This window comes from Gracilinanus agilis, chromosome 2, assembly GCF_016433145.1.
Source record: "Gracilinanus agilis isolate LMUSP501 chromosome 2, AgileGrace, whole genome shotgun sequence".
Taxonomy (NCBI): Eukaryota; Metazoa; Chordata; class Mammalia; order Didelphimorphia; family Didelphidae; genus Gracilinanus; species Gracilinanus agilis.
The window spans coordinates 122,717,923-122,736,659 of record NC_058131.1 but is presented as its reverse complement, the minus strand read 5'-3'; the positions used below and the strand labels follow the sequence as shown (position 1 = coordinate 122,736,659).

The window sequence follows — 18,737 nt, the reverse complement described above, 5'->3', positions numbered from 1 at the left end:
CAAAAGATGAGTCTTCCTGATTCTAGGCCAGTACTCTTATCTACTGGATCCCTCAGCTACCCAACTCTATAATTTCTAATAAAGTATTTCTCTGTAGATATATCACCATACATGTAGGCATATTGAAATATACACATAGAGTTTTATGCTTTATCACCTTTTCAATATTTCCCAACTAGTTCCCTTTCTTTTATTTTCAATAGATATTAAAGTACCACCATTTATATAAAAATGTATTTTACTGGTCTGAAGGGAACTACCTCCTTTAATCATTTTTATCCAAGTGTTAAATTCCAATCTAACCAACAATCTATTAAATTTCTCCCTGCAAATGTACGTATAATAACAACAATGATAGAATTTACCATTTCACTTTAAGATTCACAAAGCACTTTACATACAATATATCATTTTATCCTCACTATTGTCCCCATTTTGCAGATGAGAAAATTGAGACTGAGAGAAGTTAAGTGATTTGTCCAGGTCATACAACTAGTAAATGTTGACAGTAGAATTTTAACTCATGTCTTTCTATTTACTGGGCTATCCTGCTGCCATTAATTATCAAATATTCATATATTTGATCATCAAATATATCAAATATTCATACATGTAATCAGATGCACTTATATGTGCACACATACATATAAGTGTCTTTCAAGATTATATTCCATCTTCATCCTCAGTCATTGAGATTTCTTCTGACTAGCCTGCAAAGTATTGACAAATGTGTTTTGTCATCCTGGGTAATTACTAATGACCTACTGAAAAATCAAGTGAATACTGAGTAAATAAGTAACAGCAGATTAATAAAAAAATATTTGTTGTTGTTTTCCTGTTAGAAAGCCCAAGGGAAAGTACCATCTGTATGTAAAATAGAGAGAAATTCTAGAAAACAAAATTGAATTACACATAATATTTCTCCATATAGGAATACAAATAATTTGATCTTATTGAAACCCTTGGAGAGGGCAATTTAAAGATAAGAGTTTTCTTTCTTTCCCCTCTCTTTCTTATTCACCTTTTCATGTTTCTCTTGGTTTTTGTGGTTGAATATCAAACTTAACATTTAGTCCTGGTCTTTTCTGTGCAAATACTTGGAAATCTTCTATCTTGTTGAATGCTCATACTTTCCCCTGGAAGTATATAGTCAGTTTTAATGGGTAGATTATCCTTGGTTGTAGACCCAATTCTCTTGCCTTTCTGAGTATCATGTTCCAAGCCTTGCAGTCTTGTAGTTTGGAGGCTGTCAAATCCTGTGTAATTCTTATTGGTGTTCCTTGATATCTGAATTGTCTCTTTCTGGCTGCTTGTAATATTTTCTCCTTAACTTGGAAGCTTTTGAATTTGGCTATTACATTCCTGAGGGTTGTTTTCTGAGGATTTAGTGTAGAGGGTGTTCTTTGGGCTCTTTCAATGTCTATTTTGCCCTTTTGTTCAAGGACATCGGGGTAATTTTCTTGTATAATTTCTTATAGTATGATATCTAGATTTCTATTTGTCTCTGATTTTTCCAGAAGACCAATAATTCTCAAGTTGTCTCTTCTAGACCTGTTTTCTTGATCTATTATCTTCTCATTGAGATCTTTCATGTTTCCTTCTATTTTGTCAGTCTTTTGACTTTGCTTTAATTCTTGATGTCTTGTGAGATCATTAGAAAACAAACTTGAAAGATGAATTGAAAAATCACAGAAAGTCCTTCTCTGCAAATTTAGGGAATTAGATAAGATAGCCTCTAAGAGGTCTATTACAGCTCTACATCTGATGCTATGCATTAAAATTAACTTTCAAAAGTTAAAACAAATTGACTCAAGATAGAAATTCTATGTTTTATTTGTCTATTTGTAAACACTGAAAGGAATACAATTTAAAGAACATTTGAAGACATCTAAAGCTTTATTTTTACTATGCATTTGAATTCCTCCCTACTCTACTTTTGAGGATTTTGTTGTAAGAATGAAAATTCTAGTAAAGTTCTTTAAAATTCTACAAGGGAATGATGGTTTCAATATTTATGTTACATAGGTTGGTTTATTTGTCTATTAGTTTGCTTATTCATTCATTTATTTGTTTGTTTGGAGGCAGGGATTTTCTTTCACCCAGGCTAGAAATGTAGTAGCCACTCATTGGCCCAATCCCAGAACTGATCAGCAAGGGAGGTCTGACCTGTCTCTTAACAACTCAGGCTAATTTGACCCTCCTTAGGCAGCCTGATGTCTCCTCCCTCTCTATACTTAACTATACTTGTACCAGATTTAGTGTGGACAAGACATCAAATGTTTTTCTGGAACTACTGAAGTTCAAAACTCCTGAGAAATAGAGATCCACAACCTCAGCTTTCCCCAGTTAACAGGAATTACAAGGACACATCACACCACATTTGGCTATTTTTTTAATATTATGCATTACTATGAATTAATGGGGGAAAGGGGAGTTTGAATACATTGGCATTTAAAGCATTTTTAAATTAATAATTCAAAACTGTGCTTCAGAAACAAAACTCTTGGTTTTAAAGAATTCTCACTGTAAGACAAACTTGTCAGAATATTTGCAGCACGTTGGAATCTGCATTACCTCAGCTTAAAATAAACCTCTGCTTAAAATAAACCGGAATATTTTCAAAAACCTTGGGATACAATCAGAAATGTAACAATGTTTACTTGGTCAAACTTACTCACTGAGGGTAGCTGGGTAGCTCAGTGGAGTGAGAGTCAGGCCTAGAGACAGGAGGTCCTAGGTTCAAACCTGGCCTCAGCCACTTCCCAGCTGTGTGACCCTGGGCAAGTCACTTGACCCCCATTGCCCACCCTTACCAATCTTCCACCTATGAGACAATACACCAAAGTACAAGGGTTTGAAAAAAAAAAAAAAAAAAAAAAAAAAAAACAAAACTTACTCACTGAATGAAGATCTCAGAGCACCATCTAGTGGATTAATGTCAAATTACCAAAGAAGGTAATTTTTAAAGAGCCCAGAAGTGTTTTCATTGCCTACTTCTACACTTTAGCCAGTCTGTGATCTCCCTCATGTAGTCACTTACTCCAGTAAGGCAATTTGGTGACCTATTAGTACTTCTGTGACTCTTGGTCACATCTTTTTACAAATCCCCCAGAGAGACCCAATAGGCCTTCCAAATCACAACCTTCAGTGTTATTGTGAAGATGTGATCTGCTGGAAAATAACATTTATAAAAACCACCCTGTTCTTTTCTCAAACACTCATCAAAGATCATCTGTAATTATATAAAATTTTGGCAGAAATGTTACAAAAATGACCTTATGAAAGAGTAGTTATAGACACTCTTTCGGTTGCCTCAGGGGAAAAGCAATAAGGTTTGTGATTTTTCCCCCATGCTTGTGACGTCTGTTCCTCTTTCAAATATCTTGAAAATTGACACCCTCATTGCCCATGAAATTGTATTTCCTACATTACAAACTTCCTCTACAGATACTTGGTTCAGTCCATTTGCTCTTCATTTTTTTTCAATGACAGTTCTGCTTTCTAGGGAATTATATTAAGTATTTTGACATTAAGAATACAAATATGGAGGCACTACCATTTTTAAAAATACCACTGGCATGGGCATTATACCCCCAAAACTATAGAAATGTTTCAGGCAAACTGTAAGCAAGGAAATTCCTTTGCTCCCTTCTATCCTTATGATTCCTAACCTAAAACATTTGATAACTCCTATAAGACCCTGAGTGGATTATCCTCCTTGGATCATCCTTTATATTTGAGATGGACGTAGAGATTGTGATGCAGGATTGCTGCAAGAATCTCTTGCATTTGCAAAATCACCGGAAGCAATCCTGGCAGTTAGGGGGATGGAATTTTGACCCAGCCAGTCCCTGGTCTCAGGGCCAAACCGTTGGAGCTGGCACTATAAATATCCCTGGAGAACCAACTGTGGGGTTCTGATTTCCTTGACCTGACCCAGACATCCAGCTATCCCCTTGAACTCCCCCTTGGGCCCCAGGAGGAAGGGAGATGGACCGTGGGAAATTAGCTTACTTAGGCAGGCAGAGACTCCCTTAAACCAAGCCATTACCCTCATTTGTTAACCTGCTAGGCCTCTCTACATCAGGGCAGTGTAATTTATCCCTGTCTGAGAGGCTGGTTCCCTCAGCCTGACCCTACCTTCTGAGACCCTCTGACAGCACTGGCCTTCACTCTTAGCAACAGTTTCCCAGACCTTAACACTCTTCCCTAAGCTTACCCTTGCATTTAATAAACCCCTTGGCCTTATTCAGAGAGCTTCAGTGTTTCATTGACATCACCAATTAGGGCAAGGGACTGGGAGAAAGGAAGATAAATATCACTAGTTTCCTGAGGGCTAGACCAGGCATCCATCTTGCTCAGGAAGTGAACTATGTTCACTTCCTGTTGGTTTCAGTTTCTCACAGACAGGGAGGGGCTTCTCACTCCTCACCTCAAGGGAGCTTAGAGACAACAGGAAGACTGACTGAAACATCTCAGCCCAGGCTCACACAACCCTGGTTGACCCAAATCAACCTATACTGAAGTTAATAGTCTCCCTGCCTAGAAGACTCAGCTGGTACCACCCAGGCCCCTCTCTATTATAAGCCTCTCTAGCTCCTATTATTTCTTGATTACAAGATATACCTCCAGGCTACACCTTAATACCATTGGGTTGTATCTAAGACATCCATCTGTTCCCTAAACTATGAGGGTCATCCCCTATGTCTTCAGGCAAACCTCCCCCACCCCATGTCTGAGTGCATACCACTCTAGAGTCACATCTTCACTGTGGCACAGAGTCATATCTTTACTGTTGTAAAGACTATAAAGACCCCAGAATTGATGTTATCTGGAGAACAGCTTACCATTCATGCTGTGCTCCTGGCCAGATTCAACATTACCTTCTAAATTAATAAATATCTCTTTATTTTTAAGCTAAGTTTTGGAGTCTTGCATCCTTGCAAATGATACCCCTCCCAAACCCCGGGGGTTCACTTCAAGTCCCCCACAATACCACAACTCCACTCCAGTACTCACAAAATCTAAATTTATTTTTAAGGTATATTCAAGATATTTTAATTTTGCTGTCATTCTCTAGACCTAAAATGCAGTCTACAACTGTCCACTATTCCTTGGAGTACAGAGTACATCTATATAATTTAATCAATCAGTAAACATTTATTAAGAACCTACTGTGTGCCAAGGATTATGCTAAGGCATACAAAAACAGGCAAGAGACATTCCCTACTCTCAAAGGGCTTACAATCTAATAGAGGAGACCACATGCAACAAATATATACAAAACAAGCTATATATTAGATAATTAGAAAACAGAAGAAAGGCACTAGAATTAAGAGGAGTTTGGAAATGCTTTCTATAGAAGATGGAACTTCAGCTGCAACTTAAAGGAAGCCAGAGAAATCAGTAGGAGATCATTAGGAAAAGCATTCCAGACATGGAGGACAGCCAGCGAAGAAGATACCTGGTTCCAATAGATGCAATGCCCTATTCATGGATGGGACTTGGTGGCCAGTGTCACTGAATCAAAAAGTATATGGTAATGAATAAATTATAAGAACACAAGAAAGAGGGAACAGCTGGGTGGCTCAGTGGATTGAGAGCCATGCCTAGAGATGGGGGTTCTGGGTTCAAATCTGGCCTCAGACATCCTAGCTGTATGACCCCTTGGCAAGTCACTGAACTCCCATTGCCTAGCCCTTACTGCTCTTCTGCACTGGAATCAAATACACAATATCAATTCTAAGACAGAAGGTAAGGATTTTTTTAAGGAGTCTGGAAAGGTAGGAGGGGCTAGATAATAAAAGGCTTTGAATCCATAGCCACCTGACCTTTCTTCCCACAAGAAAAAAAAAAAAAAAAACAAGTCAGCAGTTGCCTCTTGTGTTCCTTTAAAAGAGGTATGACTTCTGTCTGTCTTACAGCTCCTTCATTTACTTGCTCTTTTAATTCAGGCATTTCTTTCCTTAATTTCTCCTCTAATTCAGTTTTTTTTCCTTCTTTAATCTCTCTGCTAATTAAGTTTCCTTTCTGTCTTCATTTTCATGGCCCTCAAAGACATATACTGTTACCCTCTTTAATCTATTGATGACCATCGTGAACCAGTCAGGGAAATCTTTCTTAAAATATTTCTTAATAACTTGAGAGTAGCAATTTGCAAAATGCTTCCTTATATGTCTAACACAGTGATGGGCAAACTTTTTAAAGGGAGGGTCAAAGGAAAGTAAAACAAAGGAAAGGAAAGAGAGAAAAAAAGAGGGAAATATTTATTTTCTTATAGCCTGTATTCTTTTGTATTCGTCAGATTAGGAATAATGCCCCACGGGCTGGATAGAACATTTCCGAGGGCCATATCTGACCCACAGGCCATAGTTTGCCTGTCACTGGTCTAACATCTTTCTCCCTAGAGAGATCCAGGTCAAGATACCTACATCCTAGTTCAACAAGTCTATCCATGAACTGAGATATTCTCTCTTTTTCACCTTATCTCAAGTCCTCAAATTTAGTTCAATTACCTGGCCTGTCCAAGCAAACTCTCTTCCCTTTAGTAATGTTTTCCTAGCCTCACAAAGATGCATGTATTCTTTGGCTGAATTCGGGTCCTAATTAGGATTTTCAAAGGGCCAGTGTATTGCAACCTCAGTCTGAGCTCCATTAACAATGGAAAAGGCCTTGCTTTTTTTCACTTTCTGTTAATAACACATGTAATAATTCATTAATGTAGACCCTGGTTCGATAATAAATTCGATAAATGCTTTCAAACTTTTTAATAACCACAAGTGTAGAGAGCCATAAATAAACAGTTTAATCTGTAAATCTTATCAGATCCAGCTATAGCTGATGATTATAACTAATTGATGACTCCTTTCATTATTAGAAGTTTTCCTGGGGGCAGCTGGGTAGCTCAGTGGATTGAGAGTCAGGCCTAAAGACATGAGGTCCTAGGTTCAAATCTGACCTCAGACGCTTCCCAGCTGTGTGACCCTGGGCAAGTCACTTGACCCCCATTGCCCACCCTTACCACTCTTCCACCAAGGAGCCAATACACAGAAGTTAAGGGTTTAAAATAAAAATTTTTTAAAAAAAGTTTTCCTGTGTAATAAATCATTTTAATTTAAAGAAAATGGGGAAATATGTCAGAAGACAATAAGATAATAGATAAAAATCTGAGACTCCTCTTTTGACCGCTTTTGTGATCCTTGTGATTTCTTGTTGAAAAGTATTGTGGCCTTATTGAAAAGCTGTAAGTTCCTAGCAAACCTGCATTTAAGAGGTTAACAGTCTTCCCCTTTGGCCAGGAATGCAGCTACCTGATACAGCCAAGGCCAAAACCTTAGCAGGGGCATTTCAACCCTGAGAAAATATTCCCCAACTTGGCTTTCTGATAAGAACTCAGTCAAAATTCAACCTTGGTCTTGTTCTATTCTGAAGTCAAATGAGATTTTTTGTGTTTTGATATGACATAATTTGTAACTTCTGTGCATCTGCAAAGTTTTTTGGGGGGTTCTTTTGTGTGAAATGAGTCTTGAAATATATATAATAAACTCCATGCTCCTAGAGACAGACCTGGAAGCATGAGCTAAAAGATTGTCTCCCATGTCCCATTATTTCCTTATCAACTAAGTTGTCCTCATCAAATTATCAGAGATGATAAATAGATCTCGAGACACAAGGTTTTTTTTTCTTTGAATTTTTCAGTGTCTTATGGAGAGAAAGGTGTATATCTAATATTTACTAAGTTTGCTCATTTATCATAAGGCCAGAAACAGACAAAGCTAGACAAGACCTTATCCAACCAGGTACAATCTTGTAAATCAAGAGTACAGGACTCAATTAGTAAAAATTTCTATGAAATATATTTCTGCTCCCAGAATTAACCTCCTACTAATTGGTGGTTGGAGTTCAGCCTTGGACCCTGTTCTATCTTTACTTTGAAGCCTCCAAGGATTTTCTCTTGTGTGATTTGTTACCTCTATCAGCTATAAGTTTTTCTTTATGTTCTTTGTGTGAAAATAGTATATATTAAACACAAGACTCCATGGAGTTGGAGCAGTTATGAGCTAAATATTTAGTCTGACTGTTCTCATTCAATCTGATGCCACTAAATGCCACTCTGAACCCCCAGAAATATAGAGCTGGCTCTCTATAGAGAGGCATGGAAGGGGGAGGGGTGGAAGAAGTCAAATCCTGACCTGGATCAAGAGGAGAAGGACCTAAAGGAGTCAAGCAAGAATGGCCTGGATGTAGAGAATGAACAGCTTCATGGCTGGAGGACATTAAAGGCAGTGTGTCAGGGTTTTCAGTTAACCAGACTATTTTCGGGAGTAGTGGCTTTGGTTGAATTGTCAAGATGGTATGCTCATAACCGCTCTTTGTCATTGATGGCCAGTTTTAATACTTTAAAATTGTTTAAGTCAAATGAACCATACCTTGGCCACCTAAAGGATTTTAGGGTCCAGGCTTTGAAGAGTTTTTCTTATCTCTTTTTTGAGATCCAACCCTCTATAGGGAACCCTTGTTCATCCCAACTACATTATGCAATGGAGAACCCTCAGGCACTTTACTGATTTTATTCTGTTTATTTCCCATAATGCAGAAAGGACTTAGTTGACATTATCTGGTCAGAAACTACTGCTTTGGTTCACTGAAAGTAGAAAAATCCCTAGCCTTTCTTCCCTAATGTGTTTGGGGAAATTGCTAGGTCTTTCTACCCTATCTATTTGGGACTTCTACTCTAGCTGCTGTTGTTGAGGAGACACTCAGCAGTGACTGTGGTATTAGTCTATTACTGCTGAGGAATTTAAATAATTAAAGGATCCCATAACAGTTTTCAATACCCTAGTGAAGAAAAAAAATTTTTAAGATGCAATATCCTTTGGTTTTATTGTAGAAACCAACAAAACTATATTAGGATTAAATAAGAAATCAATGCAAGACAATAGGACTCAATAATTGTACTGATAATGAATATACATTTATAATGACAATAATTTTTTTTAACCCTTGTACTTCGGTGTATTGTCTCATAGGTGGAAGATTGGTAAGGGTGGGCAATGGGGGTCAAGTGACTCGCCCAGGGTCACACAGCTGGGAAGTGGCTGAGGCCGGGTTTGAACCTAGGACCTCCTGTCTCTAGGCCTGACTCTCACTCCACTGAGCTACCCAGCTGCCCCATAATGACAATAATTTTTTAAAATCATTATTTTTTAAATAATAGATCTCTTAAGTAGTATGTCCAATTATTTAATATTTCATTTAATTAATTTTTTATGTAATTCAATTTTATTAATAATTTTTAAAATTTGACTTCTATTTGATTTATGTATATATAAATTGCCTGCAGTTTTTTGCTCTGTTGGTGGCATTACCCTGGCATGCACTGTATGCTTTGAGCCTTTAGCCACAGCTGGGAGCAGGGAGCCTCAATCCCCTGCTGAGAAGCTAGAGAGGTCTGAGGTGAGGGTCCAGAAGGTGGCATGGGAGATCCCTGGTATGAACTGGAGCTCTAATCCTCACCCTCACAGCTGGGAGCATAGAAGCTCACCCACCCACCCCAGGCTAGAGTCAGGTGGGTTGGCTGGCTTGCTGGTTGTTGCAGGGCTTGGAAGCTGTCAGCACAGAATGGTGGATAGTGTGGGTGGGAACCAGGGACTTCTGCTGGGATTTTGCCCCTTGCAATAATCTATAGGGAGCTGCCTTAGCAAGAGGCTGAATTAGATCCCAACCCCACAGGGCCCCCTGCTGTGAAGCAAGGGACCCCTGCTGTAAGTCTGGCCCTGCTCTGGGCACACTGGCTGTATGTGAGTCTGGGGCTTTTACCAGGTGGGAAAATCTTGCCTGCTACTCTCTCCCAAATCCCCACCTAAGCTAGGGCTGGGGCCACCTACGGTCTTAAAACTGGCTCTAAGAAGGAGGATTATCCCCTTTAGAAAAGCAAGAGATTTTATCTGACCAAATCTGAGATCTGTGGCAGCTGCAGCCTTTTCTGGTTGAGATGGGAGGCAGATAATGGGTGGTGACTGGTGCCCTCAGCTGATCTGCCCTAGTGTCTATTTTTAAATCCTCTAAAAAGCTTAGAAGAGAAGTGAGGCTCCTCTCCATTGTGGTCACCATAATTAAATTAAATTAATTAAATTAAAACTAGGACTATGGTCCTTATTTTTCATGAACTTTATTAAATTTGATTGGATAGGTAGAGGCAGAGAATTAAAGAGAAAAGCCTTTTAGCCATTTGGGTGCTCTCCACATGGCTCCCTCAGTCACCTTTCTCTTCACTGGTTCCTCCAGAAAAGGCCTCTTCCTTGTTTTCAACCTTTTTTCCTCTCTCTCCCTTCTGAGTCCCCCTTTAATTGTGTCCTGTTCAAACTCAGTTACATGACCCACACTAGATGATGTCACCAGGATCATAGGGATACAGATAAGACCCCATGTGTGATCCTTGGAGAAGGTTCCCTTCACACAATTGGGCATCTTGTTTTAAAGCAAATGATAACTTCTTGTTTCCCCTTGTATTGGTTTTGTTTGTACAAACAGTTTCAAATTTAATAAAAATAATCCATGATGTAGCTCATGCTACCTACTTCTCATTTGGTCATAAATTCTTCCCTTATCAATAAATTGATCTAAAAGGTAAACTATTCTATGCTCCCTTAATTTGCTTATGGCATCATACTTTAGGCCTAAATCATATTCCCATTTGGACCTAATCTTAGTAGAATTTATGGCATACTAGAGTGAACTGTCTAATTTAGAGCAAGAGTAGAACTCCATGTGAGTGGCTTTCCACATTGATTGCATTCAAAAGATTTCTCACCAGTGTGGATTCTCTGATGTATAGTAAGTTTGGGCCTTAGTGTGATTGTCTTTTCACATTGCTTTCATTCATAAAGCTTCTACTCAGTGTGGATTCTCTGATGTACAAGAAGATGGAATCTCAGGCTGAGTGTCTTTCCATATTGCTTATACTCATAAGGTTTCTTCCCAGTGTGGATTCCCTGATGTCAAGCAAGATTGATGCTCTCCCTGAATGTCTTTCCACATTGCTTTCATTCATAAGGCTTCTCTACAGTGTGGGTTCTCTGATGTGTAAGATTGAAGCTGTGACTGAATGTCTTTCCACATTGCTTGTATTCATAAGGTTTCACCCTGGTGTGGATTCTCTGATGTACAACAAAATTGGAGCTTTTCCTGAATGTCCTTCCACAATGATTTTATTCAAAAGGCTTATCTACAATGTGGATTCTCTGATGTACAGCAAAACTGGAGCTGTGACTGTATGTCTTTCCACATTTCTTGCATTCATAAAGTTTCTCCCCAGTGTGGATTCTCTTATGCTGAGCAAGAGCAGAGTGCTCCCTGAATGTCTTTCTACATTGCTTGCATTCATAAGGTTTCTCCCCAATGTGGATTCTCTGATGTACAGCAAGATGAGATCTCTGTCTGAATGTCTTTCCACAATGCTTCCATTCCTCAGACTTTTCCTGAGACTTCATTTTCTGATGTTCAGTATGGGATCAATTTTGAGATTCAACCCAGAATTCTCTCCAAGCTATGTTATTTGGAACATCACTCATGAATCTTTGCTGGTCCTTTTCTTCCACAGAAGGGCTCGTCTCTGTTGGAGTTGCCTTCATTTCCAGTCTGATCTCTCCTTCTGAAAAAAAATAAACAGTAAAACATACCTGCATAGTCACACATACACACAAATGACCATATCTCTTTTCCTCCACTGTCAGAACACAAACTGCATTATATCCTATTTCCTTAGGTAAGAAGAAGTCTTCCAACTGAAATGGACACAATCCATCCTTTGAAAATGCTAGTCCCTCAAAGCTAAAGAACAATTTAATTAAAAAAGAGCCTCCCATATGATCTCATTGTGTCTTCATAACAAACCTATGATTTTGTCCAGGCTGTCATTATTACATTCCTATCTCAGACCATGACCTCAGAATGGTGGTGGAGTGACTTGACCCAAATCCTGACCACTGAAACCAAATCTTGTGACTGGGCATGCTCTGTCCACAGTACTAGACAATTCATTTTCAATCTTTCTCTCTGCTTTCATTATCTACATGTTCAATCCTATCTTAATAGTGTAAAGGTTAAATTTTGTGATTGGACTTAAATTATATGAAATAATGTGGTTGCCAAAATTACTATATCTCAAGTCATAAGTTTATTTGCCAAATTAGAGGGGAAATAATAAAGTAGAGAAATGTGAGAGGTTAGAGAAAATACCTATACTAGTCCTCAGCCAAGAGGTCCAGTAGTAACTACAAGGCCTCCTCCAAGATGGAAGCTAATCTCTTAGGAAACTAGGGAGTCAGCCCTTTTCACTCATCCAACAAAGTAGTCCAGGAGTCAGAATCCAAGCTGAAGCCACGATTCACGTCGCAGTCTCCAGTGAAGTTCCCTTGAAGATTATCTCCAGTGGACACTCTCCATGAGACTCAACTTCACCATACTGACTCAATCCAAGGATTTCTTAGCTTTTATGGTGGTTTCCAGTTCCTCCCCCTCTTCACAGGGGCCAATCACAGTTTGCAAATTGTCTACCAATTCCCAAGGGGCAGTGGTTGTGGGAACCAGTTCTCACCTTCTGGAGGGGTGAATACTCATTGAAGGGGTTCATAGTTTCTGAGGGTATGAACTGACAAGTTTCTGACTGAGTTAGAAAAAAGGGTGGAGCTCTCCAAGTATCTTGCTGGCTTCTCACCTAGCACTAAGTAGGGTGTGAATTCACTAAGTGGTTTGTGAGTTCCTCCACCTAGTTCAAGCTTGTGTTGATTCAATCAAAAGGTAGACAAAGGAGAGTTAATCCTGTCTTGACAATCTAGTGAGGTACTAAGTAGGGGTACTTAAATTATCATTAAGCAAAGTGTTAGCTCCAACTAGGCAAAGAGAATAAGGGATTCCCTTTCACAAGTGCAAACTGAAAGAGAACAAAGAAGTCCCTTTTACAATAGGTATGATACCACTGGGTGTATGTACATTAAATATTCCTATTATTTCATGATCTAGCTTATCTGTAAGCATTATGTAATTTCCTTTATGATTGTTTCAACTTTATTTTTTTGTTGCAATATCTGAGATCAGAGGAAGAAAATCCACCCTCTTTTTTTCATTTACCCAAGGCATAAAGATTTTGTTCTGTTCCTTACTTCTTGAGAATAGCTATTCCTTTTCTTTAAATGTCTCTTTTCACTTCCATAAAGACTTTCTACTAAATACAATTTAAACAAATACATGGAATTTCCCATGTTTCAAAATATGTCTCATACAATAACTTGAGTCCATCATCCTCCTGTAAGGAAATGGGCTGCAGGCTACATTATTTGTCCTTTTGCACACTTCCCATTTAGTGGTTCATAAGCCCTTTGGAGATTTGAGGGGACTTGAGCTAAACATTAGTTACTTTCACCTTAAGTAGTAAATAATGGCCCAATTTTGTTTTAACTATTTTTCCTCTTGGATAACAAGTATTTCAAATATAATGGTTTTTCCCCCTGCAGTGATTCCAAATGATCCTAACCAGGAATATGGTGCTTTTCAGGTACATTTATGATGACATCAAACTCTGACTGAATGTAAAATATTCTTTTAGTTTCTCAACTTGACATCAAATTATTTCCAAGTTTCCAGGAAAGTTGGCCATTTATGCTCACAGGCAAGTACAGACTTTCCTTGGCTGCCATTATGTGTGAATAATTGTCTCATTCCTGGCTTACTCTGTAATTACATTTCAAGTTTATAACCACATGATTGAGATGTTATTTGGTTTTGCATTCTTGCAGCAGAGAGAGCAGTCTTTGCAAACTCTGGGTCAGTAGACATGCAGGATAGAGGCTGTTATGAAATCCTCATTGACCACAACCTTTTTACAAAAACAGTCCTTCACTGGCAACTCATTGCAATGCTATGATTGTTTTCTTGTTCTTCTGCTGGATGCTTCTCCTTTTTTAATCTTTTTTTTAAATTTATTTTAAAATATTTTTCCATGGTTACATGATTCATTTTCTCTCCATTCCCTCTTCTTTCCTCCCTCTTAGAGCTGACAAGCAATTCCATTGGGTTATATATGTGTGATGCCTATTTCCATATTATTCATTTTTGTAATAGAGTAATCTTTTAAAACCCAAACTCCCAATTATATTTCTTTGTAAGCAAGTGATCAATCACATATTTTTCTTCTGCATTTCTACCCCCAACAGTTCTTTCTCTCGATGTGGATAGCATTCTTTCTCAAAAATCCCTTGGGATTGTCCTGGATCATTGCACTGCTATTGGCAGCAAAGTCAATTATACAATGTTTCAGTCTCTGTGTACAGTGTTCTCTTGGTTCTGCTTATTTCACTCCGTATCGGTTCATGGAGGTCTTTCCAGTTCTTATAGAAATCCATCAATTCATCATTCCTTATAGCATAATAGTATTCCATCACCATCATATACCACAGTTTGTTTAGCTATTCCCCAGTTGAGGGACACCCTCTCATTTTCCAATTTTTTGCCACCACCAAGAGTGTAGCTATGAATATTTTTGTACAACCCTTTTTTATTATTTCTTTGGAGTACAAACTTAGTAGTGGTATTGCTGGATCAAAGGGCATGCATTCTCTGGACATAATTCCAAATTGCCTTCCAGAATGGTTGGATCAATTCAAGGAGTTCTATCTTCTTATATAAACTTTATGTCTCCCCATTTTTTTACTGTTTTAAATAATGAGGCAGGAACTGAGTTCAAATCAAGCCTCAGACATCTCTTAGATCTTGGGCAAGTCACTTAACCTCTAATTGCCTGAGAAAAGAATCTGCTGGAGAAGGAAATGGCAAATAACTCTAGGATCCTTGCCAAGAAAACTCCTGGACAGCAGTAGTACATAAGGTCAGGAAGAATTAGATATGACTGAACAACAACAACATTTTTCACACACAATTGATATTTAATATTTGTTTGTTAAACTGAAGACATTATTGAAACAGAAAAGAAATGAGTAGAGTCTGAAAATCTGGAACTTGATCTACTTATTCTCTAGCTGTGTGACTTGGGGCAAATCACTTGAATGGGACCAGTTCCCTCACCTTTAAAATGGTGTTAATGACCATTTCATAAACTATCTCTTAGTGCTTGCTTTGGCAGCATATATACTAGAATATCTTTTAAAGATTGTTCAGAGGATCATGTGATATGATGAGTATGTATTCTGTGTGGCATAAGTGTGAGGTATCAGTAGACAACTTGAGACACCTACAAAGTTCTCAGATGCTATCAGATTTAGTGTGAAACAGAGATGGGAGCTAAATGAGGTCCTCACCTGTTGTGGGACTGCCATTTTAATCCAGTCTGAAAAAAGAGAACAATGGTCTTTATAAGCACCTAGCTAAAATTTAGGATTCTACATTCATGCAGAGAAATTGAGCCAGGACATCTATGGGTTTCCTTTTATGAACAGGAATGGTAAACAGTTGTTCAAAATATGTTGCTTCCATGCTTTCCCTAAGAACTTAAAATGGCAATGAAGAGTCTGTATTTTGAGGAAATACTCAGGAGAGAAGAATTTGGGAATCCACTGTTTGTTTGTATATGGTTTATCATGAGAAATTTTTAAAAAACAAAGCTTCATAATGGAGACAGTAACTTGTGAGAACTTGCCTGTGGCCCTATCCACTCCCATCACTTCTTAATAAAATGCCACTTGTTGATATCTTCATCTTCTTTGGAATCAAAATCTTCATCCACAGAACCTAATGCCTTCTGCATTATGGATCTGGCTTTCTCTTCACTGAAACAGAAAGGGCTAACACTTATATCCACATTGACACATTTTATACCACCTTGATCAACTTCTTTATGAAGCAAAACTTTCCGACATTTGTGGGAAGATTCAATAACTTGATGAGCAAAATTCTTGTCTTTAAGTTCTCCATTAAAAGCAAATTTATTTCCTGGCTTTCCATCCAGCACTTTGTAAAATCGGAACCAGTCAACTGTCACCTTGAGGTAATTTGGTTTATACTTCTGCACATCATCAATACTATAGACATTGGAAGCTTCTGGGTCATCCATGCTAATAGCAATTAACTTCCAATCTGTCTTGTCCCCATCAATAAGGGCCAAAATTCCAAGAATCTTCACCTGGATAATGTGACCAGGACCATGAACCTTGGAGCCTATTTCACAAACGTCGAGGGGATCATAATCCCATGGCTGGTGGTGCAGGAGTCTACATGATGAGGATCTCCCCAAGACTGAGGAAAGGCCCCATAATTCCATATATGACCCTTGTGAGGGAAGATATTTGCCACATAACATAGTTTGCCATTCTTATATCTTCTTTGATGGGATTCAGTGGCTCCTTGGTGTCAATCTCCATTTTAGCATTTGTCCAACAAGGTATTTCTATGACAACATTAAATACTTCCTCATGCTCACTGGTCCAAGATTTCTTTGTAGGAATGGGATTTTCCTCTTTAGATTCAGGCTTCAGAGGAATGTCATGAAAGGGGGAGACGTAGTGACTAGCTACATTCTTGAAATAGAGACGATATTGGTGGGAGTGCAGGCTGCCCCATTCTTCCATGCGGCAGCCTTGGTGGCAGTAACTGCCACAAATGCCTGGTCTAGGCCTTGGCCCCAGAGCCCATTCGCAGCAGCCTTGGGCCTTGATGCTGAAACAGGCCTCAGTCCTGGCTGGGAGCTTCTTAAAGGCATTGGTTGGCAACACAGTTAGTCATTTAGTAGTTTCAGTGAGAGTGTAGCTAATTTGCCAGTGGTAGAATAAATGAAATTCCATCCTTACAAAGGATTTGATTCATTGTTTGTTTATATGGGAATATGATTTGGAGTTTTGGTTTAAAAGATTATTCTATTACAAAAATGAATAATATGGAAATAGGTATCAAGTGATAACACATGTAACTGTAAGAGCAGAACTGCAAGCATGAAGCCTTTATAATATTGGGAAGCTGGCTTGATTGACAGGGACCATTGGTTGGAGGAGAGCAAGGCATCTTGGGAAGGAGGAACCTGGACTAAGGGCTTTTGATCTGGGATTTTGGGGAGAGAGGAAGACTTGCCTGCCCAGGATTCATCGAAAGCCATCCCAAAGAGTTTCAACTACCAACCTAAAGAGATTGAGGTCTCTTTACTCTTGAGGGATCTGTGGACTCTGGGAGCCCTGGAGTAGACCCCAAAGACTTTTAACCCATATCTGCTTTACATAAAGACCCTATCATACGTCCATTAGTATAGATTTTAGATCAGATAAGAATAGGGAAAGGGAAGGTGAATTTCTGGTTTCAGCCAATGGCTGGCCAGGGAGAAGGACCTTGGTGATTTAGTATTAGGGATTCCTAAATTACCTCTACTCCCTCACCACCTTCAGCTACCTTAATCTTATCACAATAAATAATTTAATTCTCAGTCAGATAAGGAAATTTATTCAGGGGACACTGAGGGACCAAAGGGGTTTGAGAGGTTAGCAACTCAAGCCAGACTCCCCAGCTGTGTGGTTTTACCCAGGGGGGAGGCTTTAGACTGAAGAGGATCCAAGCTTCCCCAGCCAAGGGTAATTCAAACATTACCTACTAGTAGGGACTCCCCTTCAAGCTACCCTCATTGGCCATTCTCTAAGAATCCATCTTTAACACAGAAATTCCTTCTTTGAGTTCCCAGTGATATTGATATCACTTGATTGATCAAGAGAGGGGACTCTTGATAGACATTCACACACAAAGTCTGTCTTCCCTTACCCAACTAGAGCCTCTCAAAATATATCAATATTACAATAACCCAGTGGAATTGCTTGTCAGCTCTAGGAGGGGGGAAGGGAAGAGGGATTAGAGAGAAAACAAATCATGGAAAAATATTTAAAAATATAAAAAAAATTTTAAAGGTGTTTTTTCAGATAAATTTTGTTTAAAAAAAGGCAATATATGCCATTAATCTCCAAGTACATTCATCATTTAATACACTGTTTGTCATAAGTCAATGGAAAAATAAATCTTAAGAATTTTCACTCCTCAGCAAGAAATTCTCTATTTTCTACCTCATATAGATGCTGACATTTCATGATCTTCTTCTTAAAAATCCCCATACTGGTGTGGTGGTGCATTCTAATTCTACTTCATAAACTTGCTAGTACTTTTAACCCTGAGCAATTCATAGGAGTTCTGTCTCAGTCTCCTCAACTATAAAGATGGACATAATATCAATTAACTCATAGGGTTCCTATGAGGATCAGATGAGAAAATATTTATAAAGCATGTGAGTAGGAGCCATGTGCAAATGGTAGCTTTTATTTTTCATTATAACTTTATTTCCTCCTTTGATTGCTTTTCTTCTTAAACATCTTCTTTTCTCTATTTCCTTTTTTCCCTATTGAATTAAATGTATTTCTAAGTGTGTCCCAAGTTAGAGGACAGAGGGCTGAAAGCTACATCAGAATGAAGAGCCCACCTCTGGTCAGTTACAGGAGGAAACTGACCCATAGAGAAGGGAGGGGCCCAAAGGTCCCACCCTTTGTCAGTGTCAGAGTCAGCACTTGAAGCCAAGTCTTTAAGAGCCCAATGGAGGTTTGAGAAAAAGCAGCTCTATAATGCTCCAGAACAATGATAAGGAGTTTCTAGCTATTGTGTGAAGAGAAACATCCAGGGGGCCTCCATTGCAACTTCTCTCTCTCTCTCTCTCTCTCTCTCTCTCTCTCTCTCTCTCTCTCTCTCTCTCTCTCTCTCTCTCT

At 38.7% G+C, this 18,737-nt stretch overlaps 1 pseudogene; it reads right to left on the bottom strand.

Moving 5' to 3' along the window:
* Positions 1-15,673: 15,673 nt before the first annotated feature.
* LOC123233361 lies at positions 15,674-16,580 on the bottom strand (annotated as a pseudogene).
* Between the last annotated feature and the right edge of the window lie 2,157 nt (positions 16,581-18,737).